This window comes from Lontra canadensis, unplaced genomic scaffold (genome assembly GCF_010015895.1).
Source record: "Lontra canadensis isolate GAN:19392208 unplaced genomic scaffold, GSC_riverotter_1.0 scaffold1, whole genome shotgun sequence".
Taxonomy (NCBI): Eukaryota; Metazoa; Chordata; class Mammalia; order Carnivora; family Mustelidae; genus Lontra; species Lontra canadensis.
In genome coordinates this window covers 44,569,742-44,576,520 of record NW_022630995.1, presented here as the reverse complement: position 1 = coordinate 44,576,520, position 6,779 = coordinate 44,569,742, and the positions used below count along the sequence as shown (strand labels likewise).

Below are 6,779 nucleotides of genomic sequence, written 5' to 3'. Positions count from 1 at the left end.
GGAAGGAGGAAAGATGGAAGGGAGGGAGGAAGGAAGGGACACACACATGCACACAAAAACTTCTATGGCTCAAAACACAGTATCATGGCCTATCTGCAGGCAACTTACAATAATTGCTAAATACAATTTAGTGATAAGAAAATCCTTTCAGTGATGAAAAAATACTTCTAAGTCCCACTGAAGTACTGCTGTAGTTTATACATAAGAAATTACTTAACTCTCGCTATTCCAAATATATTTAATGCTCATTTTTCAAGATGAGCCTAACCAACCCCCTGAAAAGTAACTGCATTGTATCTTTGAAGTTAAGCGGAAAAACAAATACACACACAGTACTGGTGACAAATATACAGCAGAGTTACTTCATTCTTCTCAAAGACTGAAACCAATTCTCAGGACCAGGAAGAGCTAGAAATTCACCTATTTTCAAAGATTTGTTTGTAGACTATGCAGCAACTTTGTTGTCTTTTCTGTATCAAAATCTGAAAACTCCTTGCCCCACCCAGGACTTCCTCTGAACACAGCATGAAATCCCCAGAGGTGGTGATGCTCCCACCTCTGCCACCACCATGGCCACCAAAGGAAACCAAGACCTCCTCTGCTTCTGTAGTCCCTACAGTTATGGTTTGGACAAAGTGTAATTCCAAAGATTTTGACATTTAATCTTCTTTCTTCAGACCCAGTTGGTCTCTGTTCCCTATTATCATCACAAGAAATACTATCAAAGAAGGATTTGTTTTTGTCATAATAGTAATTAGGTCCAAGTAGATCTCCTTCATCTGCATTTCCTTCACTGTTTTTGGTGAGTATCAGCTTCTGAGTCTTTTATCTTCACCATTTATAGGGTTTTCCTACTCCTCAAGTTTATCTACTTTGAACTCAAGTTTATAAGGAAACTATCAATTTCCTCCTTGTTAAAATGTGCATTCACACTTCAAAGGTAAAAATGTTCCCCAAATTTCATTAGACTGCCTTGAACACCACATCAGCCCTACCACCTTGACAACCCAACACTCTCTCCTTGGAACCAAAAGAGCACCTGGAACTATTTTGTTTGTTACTGTCATTTTGGGGTTGTTCATTTACTGGTCTTGAAATTTTGTGTGTTTCAGTGCACCTGTGCTCTTGATTTTCTGTTGCTTTTTGGCTGATAGATAGTAAAGGCCTGATTGATATGGGGTCCTTCTCCCAACAGGTGCTGGAGCAGGTAAATGAGCAGAGGTGGTCTGTATTGCTTGTTTCATGGTTGGGCTTTTTCTCAAAGGTCCTAACTGAGGGCTTAAACAACCTTGAGACAGGTGTGTTTTTAGACACTGTGCATCGTGTATAAAGGCAGAACCAACTGCTACATTGGGATACACTACCACTATTTGATGTTTCTTGTCCAAAGAATGTCAAAGAGCTTCCAGCAATATCGATAGCACTGAACTACTGCCCAACTAATGAATTTCAAATGAATTGACTGTGATTTGACATCCTGCAGAGAAGTCCATAGGGACTCAATGCCTAGAATGAAGAAATAGATGAGCTTAGTGGAAACAATGATGGCTAAGTCTGGCTCGATGAACATTGTGGGTTTGGTGACTCATAAACAGTGAGGTCTTTAATATCATTCCCATGGAATATGATGTATTCAAAGACTTCATCTGGAGGTGGGATTGGACAAATTGTTGGTCTGTCTTTCTGACCAAAGACATAAATTTGGTGAGGGCAACACTGGAGTTCTTGACATCAATGGTGCATCAATCTGCTTGCAGCAGATCTCCACCTTCGAGATAAGGCTCATCTTACTGCCTATATAAGGAATATCCCCACTTGTGGTGCCATTGTCACTGTTAGCTGCTCACAGAGAGGCAGATCTCACACTGCTATTGAAGCTCTTCAAGCCTGCTAGCTCTGTCGGCACCGGCCCCAGGCTCCTCTATATATAGACTTCTTCTTTTTCTTTCTTTCTTTTTTTTTTTTTTTTAAAGATTTCTTTATTTATTTCAGAGAGGGATCTTGTGAGTGGTCGGGGGAAGGACAGAGGGAGAGAAAGAATCCTTGAGCAGACTGCCCTCTGACTATGGAGCCTGATGTGAGGCTCTATCCCAGGATCCAGAGATCATGACCTGAGCAAAATTTAAGAGCTGCGGCTTAAGTGACTGAGCCACTCAAGCTCCCTTATCTGTGGATTTTTAATGTGTTTCTTTGTATAGCTTTTTTAGTGTTTTTTGTAGGTATTGTACATATATTATATACATTTATTTATATATATAATATAAAATACATAATATGTGTAATGAATAAATTATCAAAGTGTACTAATACTGTAATTTTGCCAGCTGAAATGAATATATAAATCTTACCTTCCTTTACTTAAATTTATCTTCCTCTGTTTATAATATAGTTGTGTTAAGTATTTCCTCTACTTGCACTTAGAAACACATCAGTGTCATAATTTTTGCTTCAATGTTAAATGTAATTTATAGAACTTGAGAAAAAGAAAATCTATTGTATGTATCCCTACTTTTGCCTATCATGTTTTTTTTTCTGCCTCACTGATATTTCTGATATTTCAAGTCCTCTCTCTCTTTCTTCCTTTCTCCCTTTCCTTCTTTTCTTTTCCAGTTAGAGAATTTTCTGTAGCTATTCTTTTAGAGGACTTCTGTTTGCAATACATTCATTTAGTTTGTCCTAATGTGTTAATTTCTTGATTGCTTCTTCATTCTTGAAAGATATTTTTGCTTGGTATAGGATTCTGGGTTGGTAATCTTTTCTAAGTTCTTTTTTTTTTTTTTCCCCAGCTCTGGAAAAATTATGTGTCACTTCATTTTTGTTCTCCAAAAAATTATGTTCTCCATAGTTTCTGACACCATTTAATATTTATTTATTTATTTACCGGCAGATAAGGATTTGCTTCTCTTACTACTTTCAAGGTGGTTTGTTTGTTTGTTTTAGTCTTGATTTTCAGAAACTTTACCACTGTATCTTCTTTGAGTTTATCTCTTTTCAAATTTGCTTTTGTTGAATCTGTAAGTTTATATATTCTACCAAACTTGGGAAGTTTTTGCCATTACTTCTCTGAGTATTTCTTAGAGGCACCCTTTTTTCCCTCTCCTTCCAGGATTCTGATGATTCAAATGTTTCCACTTTCATGATAGCCCCAAAGATCCCTGAGACTCTGTTCATTCTGCTGTTGAACTTATTTATTTATTTATTCATTTATTTATTTTCATTTCTATTCTTTTATTTTCCTGTTCTAAAATTTCTATTTGGTTCTTATATATAATTTCTATGTCTTTTTTTACTTTGTTTTTGTTTTCATTTGTTTCAAGTACTGGCCCATTGAAACATTTTAATGATGACTGCTTTAAAAGCTCTGTCAGATAATTCTAGTATTTCTGTCATTTCTGTGTTGACATCTACTGATGCATTCAATTTGAGTTTTACCTGGTTCTTGATATGATGAGTGAGTTTCATTGAAACCTGGTTACTTTGAGTTTTATGTTAACAGAATATGGATCCTATTTAAATCATCTGTATTAGATAGTATACCCTGACATTGAGTTGGAAGAAGGAGAGGAGGTTCCACGTTATTATTTTCAGGAGGAGATAGCAGTTCATTTTCTCTACTTTCCTTCATTCACACCTAGTGAAGGGGTGACCTTGCTGTTGCTGAGTTATGTGGAGATTCTTACTCCCCAGGAGAGCTCTACTGTTATCTCCCTATAGTGGTAAGAATACTTCTCTACTATTCTCCCTAACATTGCCTCATCACTACTGGAGCTTGTGAAAGTCTTCATTCTCCTCATAGAACTATAGTGGCTAAGGTAGAAGGTACCTCGTTACCTCCAGCTAAGGATTGAAATCTAGGTTTGCCCACATGATCTTCACTAACACTGAGGTAGAAGTAGGGAGGAGGGTTCATTATAGCTTGAAGAGTATGAAAGTCTAAGCTGACCCTTCAGCCTTTGCTACCTGACTTATATGGGGCCACAGTTTCTTTTCTGTGATGTCTGACTTAAGTAGAGCAGTTTCCACCTTAAAGTTTTCAGTCTTACTTGGTTGCGTATTTCCTGGTCCTTTGTCTAGAGAAGGAAGTCTCTTGTGGGTCTTTAATGTCCATGTCCGTTGATAGTTTTGGGTAGCAAGTTTTTTTCAGCTCCATGTTGGGAACATATGAGGCAAAAAACAAACCCAGGGAATTCACAATTAAATTATTCCTTGGGTCTCAAAATCTTTAGCCATCTGTCTTTTCTCCCTCCTTCAGAGTCTTCTTATGTTTGCTTTAATATGGAATTGTTTGGATTATACATTTTGTTATATTTATTATATGGCAATATGTACCTCTGGAAACAGACATCACTTGTGTCCCATGTTGTGTAATCTCAGCTCACATTTTACACCATCTCTTGCTTCAGCAAGCAGCTTCCTACAGTTGTAACTTAGAGTGCTTTGACTCACTACTCCATGCATCTTTCTCTTCATTTCCTGGACTTCTGTCATAACCTGTCCAGCATTCAATCACGTTTGTCTTGGAAGTGTGAGACATTCTATGAAGCAATCCTTGAACATGGATGATAGAGATCAAAGGATAAGTTCTCATCTCTCCCAGGCCTCTGTGGATCATTCTTTTTTTTTTTTTTTTAAAGATTTTATTTATTTATTTGACAGACAGAGATCACAAGTAGGCAGAGAGGCAGGCAGAGAGAGGAGGAAGCAGGCTCCCACTGAGCAGAGAGCCTGATGTGGGGCTCGATCACAGGACCCTGGGATCATGACCTGAGACAAAGGCAAAGGCTTTAACCCACTGAGCCACCCAGGCGCCCCTCTGTGGATCATTCTAAGGCACATCTAGACAGATCCTCAAAAGATCCAGCAAGATGGAATCTCAGAGGCCTCCTGTTTAACCAATTGGAGAATACACCACAGTATATTAGCCTTTCCTAATTCCTGTTTTACAGTTCCTCATCTCTAAATTCTGTCCCTGGAACACCTACCAAATAAACCCTTGGCTCAGATTCTGATTACCAGCAGCAAACTAGTGTAAGAAATATGTCTTACAGGAAAAAAAAAATAATAGAGCAATATCATGTTTGACCTATGGAAAGCAGTTAAGAGCATAAATCACTTCTGCTAACTTGTAACTCAATCACTTCTGCTAACTTGTAACTTGTAACTTGTAGATTATTTAAAATCCTACCTGATATCAGAATGAAAATATTAATCCAGATCATAAAATAATAGTAAAGCATTTTATAGAAATAGGGCAATAAGTTTTTTAGGTGGAAAAGTAGGAATTAAATTGGTAAGCATAGTGAATATATAGAATAATAATGTCAAGTGTTCTAAGTTCAGATTCAGAACAGTAAGGAAGAAGACACAATTGAATTGAAGAATCCTTCAATAAATTTGGGAAAGCTGCAGAGGAGGAGGAATTACATAAATTGTTTATATAAGAAAACATATCAGATATGAGTGTCTGTGTGGCTCAGTTGGTTAAGCAAACTGCCTTCAGCTCAGGTCATGATCCTGAAGTCCCGGGATCCAGTCCCAGTTTGGATTACCTGCTCAGGGAGCCTACTTCTCCCTCTGACCTTTCCCCTCTCATGCTCTGTCTCTCCAATTCTTGCTCTCTCTCTCAAATAAATAAATAAAATCTTAAAAAAAAAAAAAGATATCAGATAATGACAAGTAATATTATATGTTTCTATGGTACTAAAACAAATAGATACAATATGGATTTCAATATGTAGCCTTTGAAATGGAATTCCCAGGACACAGTGAAAACCTTACATACTCTACACTGACAAACTGAGAAACTCCTTATTGATGAGAATACTGAGGGATTTAAGCAATAAATGCTTAACACATTTCATGTATTTTTTTATCCCAAAATTGTTGAGGCAAAATTTTGTACTTTTTATAAAAAAAAAACACAATTATTGTTAAATCAAATAATTGTTATAGTAATTGCAATTTGAGAACCTGTCAAAGCTCTACATTGTTCTATTAGAGTAAAAAATTTTAATTTGTAAAATCCTTTGCTTAAGGCACAATGTTACTTTTTAAAGAGATAATTGTAGAAAGGCAAATAGCATTTCTAAGATGCTTCCCCCCACCATTGTCCCTTCAGTAAGGTTCATTACAAATGAAAATACTAAGAAAATGGGCTGTCAGAGCTTCACTGAAACAATACCCAATTTTGAAGTATTGTCTCTGTATGTGTACTTATATTGTTAAGTCTCCAAAGTACAAAATTATTTTCTAATCTACTATATATGGCAGAAATATAAGTGCTTTTCCTTTTTTATCATTTAAAATAAGTTTAAAAATAAAATTCCCTAGGACATTAGAAATAATTGTATGGGTATGGATTTTTTTTTTCACTAAGTTATTATAAAAGAGTATATTGGATTGGATAACTGATTTTTATGTGAATAGAAATGGTAAGGAGTAACAATTTTAGAAACTATGTTTAAAAGGATAAAAAAGCAAAAGCAAAAGGTGATACCAGGTATTTCTCTATTTTAGTTATCTACTTCTTCCATAATTTCTTTCTTTTTATACTGTAAATCAAAAGAGTTTATGTAAGAGACATAATACCCACAGCTGGGTTCTCAACTTGTTTTGAACTTTTGGTACCTCACAAATTCCACATAGTGTCAGCTTTCACCTGTGTGTGGTGAGAATGGGTGTTGTACCAGCCAATTATACATTTTTGTTCTCTCTGATTATATTGATTTTACATTTGTGTTTACTTTGAGAAAATATAACTTTCCATCTAAATTCATTGG

At 36.1% G+C, this 6,779-nt stretch overlaps 1 pseudogene; it reads right to left on the bottom strand.

Moving 5' to 3' along the window:
• Positions 1-251: 251 nt before the first annotated feature.
• LOC116861738 lies at positions 252-4,534 on the bottom strand (annotated as a pseudogene).
• Between the last annotated feature and the right edge of the window lie 2,245 nt (positions 4,535-6,779).